This window comes from Pseudophryne corroboree, chromosome 3 (assembly GCF_028390025.1).
Source record: "Pseudophryne corroboree isolate aPseCor3 chromosome 3, aPseCor3.hap2, whole genome shotgun sequence".
Classification (NCBI taxonomy): domain Eukaryota; kingdom Metazoa; phylum Chordata; class Amphibia; order Anura; family Myobatrachidae; genus Pseudophryne; species Pseudophryne corroboree.
In genome coordinates this window covers 282841571-282855233 of record NC_086446.1, presented here as the reverse complement: position 1 = coordinate 282855233, position 13663 = coordinate 282841571, and positions in this window count along the sequence as shown.

The window sequence follows — 13663 nt, the reverse complement described above, 5'->3', positions numbered from 1 at the left end:
AATTTGCTATGCAGTTAGGAATTTTACTCACGGCATTACGAGGTTTTTTCTTCGTTCTGTTGATCGTAATGTGATTGACAGGAAGTGGGTGTTTCTGGGCGCAAACTGGCCGTTTTATGGGAGTGTGCGAAAAAACGCTACCGTTTCTGGGAAAAACGCGGGAGTGGCTGGAGAAACGGAGGAGTGTCTGGGCAAACGCTGGGTGTGTTTGTGACGTCAAACCAGGAACGACAAGCACTGAACTGATCGCAGATGCCGAGTAAGTCTGGAGCTACTCAGAAACTGCTAAGAAGTGTCTATTCGCAAATCAATTTTAATATGCTAAGATTCACTCCCAGTAGGCGGCGGCTTAGCGTGTGCAAAGCTGCTAAAAGCAGCTTGCGAGCGAACAACTCGGAATGACCCCCCGTGTGTGATTCTTGAAGCTAGCTACTTGTTGCAGATGGGCTGCGCTGTTCCAGCTAATCATGCTGTAGCTGTGTGAAGTAAGGTGCACTCCGGAGACTGACTGAGTCTCTCTCATACACAGGCTCTACCTGCCGTAATGTGTAAAAGGGGGCTCTGAATGCCGTAATGTGTAAAAGGAGGCTCTGCCTGCTGTAATGTGTAAAAGGGGTCCCTGCCTGCCGTAATTTGTAAAAGGGGACTCTGCCTGCCGTAATATATAAAAGGGGACTCTACCTGCCGTAATGTGTAAAAGGGGGTTCTACCTGGAGTAATGTGTAAAATGGGGCTTTACCTGGCGTAATGTGTGACAGGGACTTCACCTGGTGTAATGTGTGACAGGGGCTTTACCTGGCATAATGTGTAAAAGGGGCTCTACCTGGTGTAATGTGTGTAATGTATCTAAGTGGCGCTACTGTGCAGCATAATTTGAATAATGGAGACTACTGTTCAGCATAATATGAATTGGTATTGCCACACCCCTTCCCTATTAAGCCACGCCCCAATATATTTTTTGCACACCTACAACATGTGCTGGCCCTATTTTAAATATGTAGGGGGGCCGCCAATGCTGTTTCTTGTACATAGCGCTAAAATGTCTAGTTACGGCACTACACACAAACATACACACAGTAGGGTCCATTTTGTCAGAAGCCAGATAACCTAGAGATATGTATTTGGTCTGTGGAAAAGAGGACTATTTACATACAAGTAACTCTTGTTATCGACACATGTTTTATACATTAACTTTGGGTTTTGTAAAAAGTGTGACAGTATTCCCTCTGGTTTATTTGTATTTACTTATTTTATTTACAGTTTGTTATATAGTGCATATATACAGAAGATAAATATGGCCATATGTATTATCAATTGCAGCCAGCCCCCAAAGAAAAAAGATTCCTTATCGCTGCAATAAGGTATCTTTATACACCCAGAAGCAGTGGCGGAACTTGTGAATGGTGGACCCAGGTGCAAAAATATAATTTGGTCTTCCTCAATACCCGTGAGTGGGAATAGCACTGATGCGCCGGGATTCCAGCTGTTGGTATTGTCGGATGTCGGGATTGTGGCGCCGGTATCCTGAACGCTGGGATCCCGACAGCCGACATTTTAACTGCTACCCATTTTTACCTGTGCCCATCCTATTCTGCCTTGAATGCAGCTTGACTGGATCTGTCTTTCCATGAAATAGTGTATACTGGGCAGTGGCAAAGTGATGCTTCCTCCTACTCCACCCTAACATATTTTATTTCATGGACTTCAATCTGAATGGTGGTTTTAATGTTATCTTCTACCTATGCACTGTCTGTGTCCTCTCCTACTCTTTCTTTGACAGGTTTAGATACTTTCTAAAGTAGTGCATGCTGGCTGGCATGAGATATGAGGGGGATCAGCCACTACTTGGACAATTTTCTTATTGTCAGTCTGCTATGAAGTGGTATTTGCAGAGATGTGCTTTTCTCCCTTCAGGTACTGTACCTTATCTTGGGTATGCCTATTGTTGATGACAAAATGTATGGACCCGTGTTCTGTCTGTCTTGTTTGGGAATTTAGATTAGCGGGCAGATGAGCTGTGGTCATCCGGACTATCATTTCTAATGCAATAACTCAGGGGTTGTGCAATTAACAATATGGTCCACTTCCCACTTTGAGTTGTGGTTGCTGAGGCACATGTTTCTATATTGCCTGTATACCAAGGTTAGCTTTCAGACTCACAGTGTTCCAGATGTCTGTACCACTGTCACACTTTAAGGTGGCCCATTTTCAAGCACTGGATCTTGCCAGTGGCATTACTAGGGGAGTGCGCACCGTTCCCGGGTGTCATCGGACAAGGGGTTACACCAAAGGGGAGCTGCATTGTAACATTACGTGCAGCACATGACTCCTGTCAGTGTAGGAGCCGACATTGCAGACAGACATTCTCCAGGGACAGCCAGCATCTCTGAGACTCCAGAGCTACAAAAATGGAGGTCGTGTTGTGAGGCTACTTCTCACAAAGCCACACCCGTTCCCAAGAAGCTACACCCCCTTTTAGCACATGGAGTCTTTCACCGGCACCGGGTGTCACCAAGGCTAGTGATGTCCTCGGATCCTGCTGCTCGGTTTGTTCACTTAGCTTGCCCTTTTCATGTTTGATACTGTGTATATTATCAGCCATTGTAGGATTGGCATTACAATTTCTAATATCTTTTATTTGGGGCTATTTCCAGCAGAGTCCAGCCAAAGCTGCAATGGCTTCCACATTAGTGGTCTTTGCATTCTTCTCCAAGCAGCTCTATGACTGTCCTCACCCGACCAAATTTTTTTCGAACATTGATGGGCTGTGCTAAGGATTGCCTGTTTACAGAAACTTTTCAGATAGTTTCAAAGTGACTTTGCTTCATGTCACTGTATCTTTTATAATTTCTGAGACTTTCCAGGTCGGTAATTATTTACCTGTGCAAACGGGAGTTCTTTTTTGGAGCTTGTTGAATTGAGAGATGATGGTTAGGTATAAAATCCACCACTCTAAAACTAACCAGTTGCGCAGCAGGCGGTGGGTTTCGCTTTCTGCTTATGTTGTTTGTGAGATTTGAGCAGGCCATGAAATATGCTTGATTACATGGAACACAGTGGCTGAGTCACAGGGATGGTGCAACTCTCACTAACTTATAATGTAGCGTAGATTTTCAGGGGTGTTTGGGCATATTAGGTTTGAATGCTGCTGTATCATTCATTCCCTATCAGTGTAGCAAAGTCCACCGTGAAAGCTGGCTGCTCCATTTTGTCCATCCAGGTTTTCAGCCATTGGAAGTCTTGGGCTTTAAATAATATGTGCTATCTGCTATGCTGCATCGTTGAGTTTGCACTCTCCTTGAGGGTAACCCAGGTTGTTTGCCACCATTGCTGTGATGGCTTCAAGGGCTTTAACTAATAATTCCTCCTTTAGGGAGTCTAAATGGCTGTTTATATCCTTTATGTTTTTATGGTTTCTACAATTATATGGGCAGCCCAGCATGTACTAAGTTGCAATGTGTGCAGGCAGGGAGGCTGCTATTTTCTCTACCTGTGCAGGGGGATAATCAATCACACTGATTTGCTCCTGGAGCACCCCCCCCCATCCCCCCACCCGATATCCCTTTTCTTTTGTAAGCAAAAACTTCCCTCACATTATTTAAGAGGGCATGGCCACGCCTCCCGTGATTAGGCTACGCCCCACAAAAGTACATGGCCCGGAACAGCTCCATAGCCCTTATTATCTCCCTCCATCCTCCCTATATTATCCCACCATCACTTCCTGACTCTGCTGAATGTCCCAGAATGCAGCTCTGGGGGTTTCTTCTGTGACTGCTCCTCTGCTCCTTATGGGCTATTCAGGTCCTAGGTGGCCAGTGTCTCTGTGCCCAGGCAGAGTGGACATCCCAGATGCTGTCCAGGAAGGAATAACATTGGCGTCAGACAAACAGGGAACACATGTTACAGCGACACCCACTGCTGCCGCAGCGCAGACTACTGCCAGGGTTCCCCAGGGAAGTGCAGGGCCAATGATCAGTACCCAAATGTGGGGGACTGGGGGGAATCATGTTCACTACTGACCATATCAGGTACTCTAGTGGCCATACCCATTGGTAATACTCAGTAGCGCAAGTAACTGACTGTCAACGCAGCACAGCTTTGGGGCTTTGCTTTATGTGAGGGGAATATAGGCGGAGTGGCCGATGGTGAGGATAGGGGTGGGCATCCCCAAGACCCCTCCCCCCATGAGCACAGTGCCGACTCTGCAGAACAAATAGCCATTACTTGAAGCAACAGTGCATCTTCACGATCCTGCAGTTAGTGTGACTGTCATTCTGTCTGGTCACAGATACAATTAGTCAGTCACCTCCATGATCTGCCACCCTCTCTCTGGCATCCCCAGCCAGCCCCTTATCTGCCATGCTCCTTCTATCCTGCCACCTCCACTATCTGCCACCCCCTGCTAGTCAACCCACTAGCTGCTATCCCTTGCCATTATCTGCCACCTTCATCCATACCCCATTATCTGCCACCCTCCTTCTATCCCGTCACCGCCACTATCTGCCACCATGCTTATACCCCACCATCTGCCAACCCCTCTCTGCCCCCACAGCCAAGGCTCACTCCACAGCATCCTGGAGTAGGCAGCGACAATAGTCTTCATGTTGCAGATGCTGGCAGGTTAGTGCAGCCAGCTGTAGCCAGTTCACACCCCTACATTACTGTACAGCACAGAACCAGGGTGCATGGCAGCCTTATATGGAGAGAAGGAGGAAGATGTTACCCAGGGGCTAGTCCAGGGGAGGAGTGAAGGCGGTTGCTGGGTGCCCACCTGGGCTCATATGCCAGCTGCTGTCATTCACATTGATGGTGCCTACCTGCAGACTGTACTGCATAGAGTGTATTGTGCCCATATGAAGACTGTATTGTAAAGTGCCCACCTGCAGAGAGTGTAATATGTGATAAGGGGAAAAAACATAGGCAAGGGAGAATATAGCGGGGGAAGGGGGCACCAGTCCATTACTTTGCCAGGGGCACTCAGTCCCCTGGATACACCTCTGCCCCTGGGCAGTTGATGGATCACTTGGGGACAATAATTTGAGCAAATGTAAGGGCATCTACCTCATTCGGTACATTAAGCTTGACCTGTTGTGTTCCAGAGATGGTCCATGTGATTATGGATTAATTTTGTTTATGGAGCAATTTTTTTCATTTCTGTATTTGGTTGATGTTGATGACAAGGTGCGGTACGATTAGAACTGTTGGCAGCAAAGCATTGCTCTTCACTAGACAAAGTGGACATAAGAGATTATTATAGGAATTAACCCTTTGAAGTGAGGAAAGATTTCCTGCTCTTGAGAGAGGACTTGGGCATGGTCTTGAGGAGAATCCAGTCTGGAGGTGTTCAGGTCCTCTGGTGTTGGGCTGGCCTATTATATGCGTAGAGGGTGAGTAATCTTCTTGTGGGAGGACTCTCCCTCTCTTCCTGTTTTACTGTAACTGTCCATATACTCTTGAGTTTAGTTGTTTGTTCTCCTGGTTTCCCTTTTGTTTTTTGTTATCTTTGCAATGTCAAGTGATATATTATTTTGTTCTCTAATCTGTTTTGTTCACAGATGAGAATGGCTAGGTGGGAGAGCATTGCTATTCTGCAGCCATAGTTCAGTGGGTTTGGGACACCTCTTCTCTGAAGTGAGGAAAGATTTTCTGTTCTTGAGAAAGCACCTGGGAATGTCCTTGAACAGGAGCCAGTTTGGCTAGGTTGCATCTGGGACAGATGTTCCATTCTTGTGTATATTATGTTATGTTAGGCTCTACTTTTGCTGTTTGCAGTGTTTTCTTGTGGTTTTAGCTAAGTTCGGTTATAGGCCCATCATAGGCGGCTTATTGAAAAATAATATAGAAACTACAGATTTCTGGTGGGAGCCCCCCCCCCCCAAAAAAAAAAAAATGATTGGGACACCAAACCTAGAAGGTAATGGCCAAATGCTGAGTAGCAGCAGTAAGCTGACCCCCAGTAGTATAATCTTGTGAAGGGTTGGGATACTGACACCGGGATCCCGGCCGCCAGAATGCCGGCAGCTGGGCGAGCACCAGAAAGACCCTTGTGGGCTCGCTGTGCTCGCCATGATGCGAGCTTGGTGGTTCGCTTCGCTCACCACAGGTTCTATTCCCACTCTATGGGTGTAGTGGACACCCACAAGTGGGAATAGCCCTGGCTATTCCGGTGTCGGTATTCTGACCACCGGGATCCCGCCCAGCGGGATATTATCTACATCATATTATACTGCAAGCACAGTACTTCAAGTGCCAGCATACTGCACACTGACAGGCCATGAGTGTTCATGCGTACTGGCACTTGCAGAACTATAAGAACCAGTATGCACATGTAATTTCTGAATAATGAAATCACGCCTCCAATATAAATGTTTCTCAACCTTGGTCTTTTGTTGTAATTATTTTTTTTTTTTTACAGTTAATAGATGGGCAGCCAATCAGGAGTAGCCTCTTTTCTGATTCGGTAACCAGTTTTAAAACATCCACTCATCACCTGTCATCACCTGAGTTTTTACTCACCAACCTGCTGCATAGTAAATCCAACAGTATGAAGCTCAAAATTACTAGTAACAATATCATATGTTTCAGTTTTTTAATTAGAATTAAAGAACTGCTTAGTAAATTTCCACCTTGATTTGCTGATTTAAAAACAATATATAAACCACAAGATGGCAGCGTTTCCACACCATAAAATGCATAGAAATGCATTGGCTGCAAGGCTGAGGGATGCGAGGAGAGAAAAAGGGCACAGGAGAAACCATGGAGGAAGAAGCATATCTGGACACATTTATGAAATACAATAAATAAATAATAAGTACATTTATATAAAACCTAAACATAATCCACAGTGTTGACTTTAGAGGACTAACATGCGTGTTTTTAGAAATTAGTGGTCCTGTGAAAAATTAGAGCTTGTCTTTCCCTTTCCCTACATACTGTACCTTCCAACATTTTCTAATGAAGAATTGAGTCATGCATTTATCAATACCTCCTTCCCTTGCTCTAAATACAACCCTTTAATGAAATGTGCAATTGCAGCTGGTATGAGCAGCATTGAAGGGTCATCACTCCAATCAGAGGCGGATTGGCCATAGGGTTCACAGGGAAGATTCCCGGTGGGCCGACGCACCCGTGGGCCTGTTTTGTTTGAGGACACATTGTCCTTTTTATAGACATAATGAATAAGATGCAAAATAATTTGCATATATGAAAATTACTTTGCCACTTAGCCTGTGATTGCAGATGATCTAGTGTATGCTCTGTCTGCCTGCTTGGCTGACATATAAGATTGAGTGAATAGTGATTGGGATACGGTTGGTGTAATAAGCAAGAAAATATATCTTTCTAAAGAATGATATAGTTTCCTAAATTCTGAAGGTGTATCATATAATGTGCTCATAATATTTAATTTTTATTTATTTTTAACTTCTCCCTTGATGCTGGACATGCCCACTATCTGGAAAGTCTTGGGGGGAGGGTGCTGCTGCCATGGCCCATGGCTAGACCTTACACCTCTGGTGTTGCCCATGTGGGGCCACTAGTACAAATTTTTCCAGGGCCGCTTTTTGTTCCCAATCCGCCCCTGACTCCAATACACATCTCCCAACTGTCCACATATATACAGTATGCACAAAAGTACTTACATGCAGGTCATTAGGATCAACCCCTAAAGACAGGACTCTCTTGCCACAATTGGGACAGTTGCTATCCTACATGTTTGACAAACTGTCAACTGCCTTAATCTTTGTTACTGTTTGTCCATATTCCGGATTGTTGGGACCCTGTTTGGAAAAGGCAATTGTAAAGTCATCTTTGTGCAAATCACCACAAGACTCTAAAGAACTGCAGAAGTGTGATTTTAGTACCTGCAAGTCATAACAATGGGGGTAATTCAGAGTTGATCGCAGCAGCAAATTTATTAGCAGTTGGGCAAAACCATGGGGGTCATTCCGAGTTGATCGTAGCTGTGCTAAATTTAGCATAGCTACGATCGTAAACTCAGACATGCGGGGGGTCGCCCAGCACAGGGCTAGTCCACCCCGCATGTCAGTGCCGCCCCCCCCTCTCCGCACAAATACAAAAGCACCGCACAGAGATGATGCCTTTGTATCTGTGGAGTAACTCCAGGCAAACACAGCTTCTGCGGCTGGCCGGGAGTTGTCTGTCGCTGCCGTTGGGCACCGACGACTGCCATGTGCCGGCACATGCGCAGTTCCGACCCGATCGCTGCACTGCGACAAACTGCAGCGAGCGATCGGGTCGGAATGACCCCCCATGTGCACTGCAGGGGAGTAGATATAACCTGCGGAGAGAGTTATATTTGGGTGGGGTGTGTTCAAACTGAAATCTAAATTGCAGTGTAAAAATAAAGCATCCAGTATTTACCCTGCACAGAAACAAAATAACTCACCAAAATCTAACTCTCTCTGCAAATGATATATCTGCCCCCCCTGCAGTACACATGGTTTTGCCCAAATGCTAATAAATTTGCTGCTGCGATCAACTCTGAATGACCCCCAATGGCTGTAGCAACAAAATCCTATTTAACAAAACACTTCTAGTATGACAAGTGGATAGCAGTGGTGCAATCCACACACAGAATACATCAGCACAGTAATTACTTAACTGCCTGCTTGTAAAACTGAGTAACATGGAAACAGTCTAGGATTTTTATTTCAAACATTAAATTAATAGTGCCCAGGTCATGCATTTTATTCAAATGTGCGTGCGTGCGTGCATCTGACCATGGGGGCAGTGTGTGTGCAGGGTATAGGGGCAGTTGGGGGCTGCCTGCCTTTTTCGTCAGTCCCGGGCCTCACAATTTTAGAATGCAACCCTGTATATACAATACTGTGCAAAAGTTTTAGGCAGGTGTGGAAATAATGCTGCAAAGTAAAAATGCTTTCAAAAATAGAAGTATTAATAGTTTATGTTTTTCAATTAACAAAATGCAAAGTGAAAACAGAAGATAAATCTAAAATCAATTTTTGGTGTGACCACCCTTTGTCTTCAAAACAGCATAAATGTTTCTACGTACACTTGCACACAGTTTTTGAAGGAACTCGGCAGGGAGGTTGTCAATGTCGTTAAGTACTATCTAAAGCCTAAATAAAGAACAAGGTGTCCTGGAAGTAATAGTATGGCCCCCACAGGTCCCTTATCTAAACATCACCGAGTCTATCTGGGATTGCATGAAGAGACAGAAGGATTAGAGCAAGCCTACATCCACAGAAGAACTAAGTGGTTAGTTCTCCAAGTTGTTCGGAACAACCTCCACGCCGAGTTCCGTCAAAAACTGTGTGCAAGTGTATCTAGAAGAATTTATGCTATTTTGAAGGCAAAGGGTGGTCACACCAAATATTGATTTGATTTAGATGTCTCTTCTGTTCATTCACTTTGCATGTTGTTATTTGAAATAATCTACTAACACTTCTATTTTTTTAAAGCATTCTTATTTTGCAGCATTTTTTCCACACCTGCCTAAAACTTTTGCACAGTACTGTAGTAGCTGTTTGCTTGTCCATGTAGCTTCTGATTCGCCACCACCAGCACTGGTATTGTATATCATACTGACTAGTGAAAGACATGGGGAAGAAACAGTGATGGCAGGGTGGGATTAAGGTTAGTGGGGGCTACGGGCAACAAATATGTGGGGGGCCCCCACCAATAAAATTGACTCTGCACCCAGCCACTCTCACTATTTTGCTCCTCAGTGGAGTAGGAGAGAGAGTGAGAAGAGTGAGACACAAAGAGGGTATCAGGTAGAGAGAAAGAAAGAAAGGGAGCGAGGGAGATAGAGGGGGGAGAATGAGAGAGAGGGTGGCAGGGAAACAGGAGGGTGTCAGAGCAAGAGAGGGTGTCAGGGAAAGAGAGGGATTGAGAGAGAGTGTAAGAGATAGAGAAAGTGAGAGGGAGAGAGAAAGAAGGTGTCAGCAAGGGAGAGAAAGACAGAGATAGAGAGAGGGGTTGCAAGAGAGAGAGGGACAGAGAGAGACAGGGAGAGAGTGGAGCAAAAGAGAGAGATACAGAGAGAAAGAAAGGAACAAGAGAGAGAGAGAGACTGTGTCAGAGAGGGAGGGGGAGCGATGAGGGGAGAGGGGGGAGTCAGGGAGGGTGAGAGAGACAGAGAGTGAGATAGGGGAGCAAGGAAGAGAGGGTGTCAGGGAGGTAGAGCGGGAGAAAGAGAGTGGGAGAGGGGAGCAAGGGAGAGAGGGTGTCAGGGCGGGAGAGAGGGAGAAGGGGTTTAGTGACAGAGCCGCCATTTGGTAGCATAATGTACTAAATATATTTTCATTTCAATTTAATTAGGCACAATTAATAAATTACATTTCCATGACGCTTCCCGAAGTTACTATTACTCAGATACAGGTTGAGTCTCCCATATTCAAAAATCCAATATCCAAAATAATTAGTTGATTGAGCCTGTGCTCTCCAAGGAACATATGGGAAAAGGAACCTGAAATGTGCAGAACCTTAAAAGAGAGAAAGTAACATGTTGCCTGTGTGGAGGTCCCTGAAAGGGGATTGCCGTTAGACAGGGGGAGTTGCAGAGGTGGGTGCCGGAAGTAGAGTGGCATCGGAGAGGAGGCAGAACAACTCTGAGGAGAGAGTGCAGCATACAGAGACTTTGAGTTTCCGTAAGAGAGCTATATTTAACTGCTTAGATACAGAGCAGACAGTACCAAGAGCTACCATATCTGTGAGAGAGTGCTGAGTGGAGACTACAGTTGGAGGTATGAGGGAGGTAACTGGAGCTGTCGGTGAGGTAAGGTACTGACTGCAATACATCTGGGGAAGTTGGTATTTGCTCCTTAAATTCAGCGCTTAGCCATCAGGATTAATAGACAGTGAAAGAATAGCAATCTGCAGACAGTCAAACTAGACTACCCCGCTACGGGGTAATTCCGAGTTGATCGCAGCAGCAAATCTGTTAGCAGTTGGGCAAAACCATTTGTACTGCAGGGGAGGCAGGTATAACATGTGCAGAGAGAGTTAGATTTGGGTGGGGTGTGTTCAAACTGAAATCTAAATTGCAGTGTAAAAATATGGCAGCCAGTATTTACCGTGCACAGAAACAAAATAACCCACCCAAATCTAACTCTCTCTGCAAATGTTATATCTGCCCCCCCTGCAGTGCACATGGTTTTGCCCAATTGCTAACAAACTTGCTGCTGCGATCAACTCAGAATTAACCCCTAGATGGACTAGCTCAGTATTAAAGTTGCTAAAATTCCAAGTGACAAACAGATAAAGGAAGGAATAATACAGTGTAGAGGTTTATATCTGCAATGCTCTGGGAAAAAGTGAACACTTACAATTGGATGCTAAATAAAACTATTAATATTTTGTGATTCTGCCATGAAGGTGGATTTAACAAGTTAAAGTTAATACTTCTATACAACATGCCAATGCACGATAACTTCTCTACAACTTACTGTTTAAACAGCAATTGTAGTTAAAAGCAACACAGCAACTAGACTCCACAAATACATTATACAACTTGTAAAGAGGGTATCAACCCCTATATGCATGACCAATGCTGGAATATACCCAAAATATTATAACAATTGGTATTCAGAGACTTATACTGCAGTATAAGAAGTGGTTAAGTGCTTTAGGAGCTAGAAATGAATTGCCAAGTGTGTGATGCATTCACATATGAAATAACAACTATAAGGATATTAATTTAGATATATAATATAGCTTGGTAGAATAACAGTAGTTATAAGTTTATGGTTTAGGGGTTCTATTAGTCAGCGGTTAACTTATACTGCATATAAGAATAGTGAAAGGGAGAAAAAAAGTAAAGCTAAGTGTTTTTCTACTTACTTGCATACTCTTTAAAACATTCCTGTATGAAATGAAGCATAGATCTTCTCCATTAAAGTGTTCCTGCAAAATAAAGAGACACAATTTTGTAACGAAGGTGTGCTTTATTAGTAGATGTTTTAATTTAATGTATAATAATTGTATTTTCTGACTTGAGTGCATTGTTTAGTCTGCAAAATAGTATTAAGAATTAGGACCTACCAAAGCAAGGCCAAAAGCTGTTTTTAATAATCCAGCTTGGGTGGAGGTACTAATTAAATAATATATCCTATCTTGATGGGAGAGTATTATTATTATTATTATTATTATTATCCTTTATATATATATATATATATATATATATATATATATATATATAGCATCACAAGGGATCCGCAGCACCCAATTACCGAGTACATAAAAGAAAAGAAAACAAGACAATAGCAACTCACAGTTGAAGACAATATAGGACAAGTGCAGGGTTAATAAACACTGACATAAGTATTAAGGGGGCAGAAAACCATGGGATTAGGTGCTGTCAATGATGGTTTAAGTAAGAGAAGGATAAGCACTTGAGGGTTGAGGGCTCTGCTCATGAGAGCTTACATTCTAAAGGGGAAAAGGAATAATACAGAGTACAGGTTTATCTCAGCAGTGCCTCCATTTGTAGCCCACCTTTTATGCTCCTGTCTAGGTAGGTAGGAAGGAAGGAGGGAGATCACTCCCTTGCCCCGCCAAACCTTGACCTAGCCCTCCTCTGAACTCCAGGTGAGCAGATCAGGGAAGTAGTGTTTGCTGGCCTGCAGTTAATCAGGTTCCCAAACAGTTCCTCATGACCCCCAAACAGTTCACATTTTCCAGGTCACCTAGCAGGTGCACATGTGTGTTCATTACTCACTGACACATTTTTAAAGATTCACAGGTGGAGCTTAATATTTCACTTGTGATTCTGTTAAGGCCCATACACACTGGTCGATATATCGGGCGTTCTCTTGAATGGCCGATATATCGTGGGTCCATCGGCCAGTGTGTACGGCCGATACATCTGTGAACTCCGTCGTTCACAGACGTATCGCGTCGGCCACGCAGCACAGCCGACGGCCAATATATCTACCGATATATTGGTGCGTCGCTGTGTGTGTACGGGTCGGTCGGCCGACTGCCCGTACACATGCTGCGGCGACTGGCGGTGATTGACAGCTGAACTGGGCGGGCGTGTGTACACGCCCACCCAGTTCATGACATCAGTCCTCGACGGATCGGGCAGTGTGTATGCTCAACACACTGCCTGATCCGTCCATAGATATATAGCAGATCAATTGATCTGCAGATATATCTATTAGTGTGTACCCACCTTTAGGAGCTTGGACATTATCTCCTCACATGCAGAAGTTAATTTCACTCCCCTGTTTAATCACTTGCATCTGCCTCACAAACTATTTACAGATGGAGCCACGCTCATCTAGGCTTCTCTGCTGCTCCTAGGTGCACCAAGGTTTATTAGCATAAGCTTTTCATCTATTGTTATAAGCTGCAATACAATACAGAGAGAACAATACAGCAGGGGATTAAGTCCGACTGCCCTGACTCAGTTAATCTTATTAAAGGCAGAGATGAGGCGGGCTCCATCTGTATTCCTGCCCCTCACCATGCACTTTGCTTGTTTTTATATATTTTTTTACTGGATAGTATTAGACCATGTTCTAGACATTATGATCTCATGTCCCTTTGCCTTGGATTTCCAGCTAACCATTGTTCAGTTTCCATGTGTCCTTGTACTGGGCAGATTACCATCATTTCCAGCTCACAATGTGTCTGCATTTTCCAGAGTTAAATGTACGGTACATGTGTCTACATT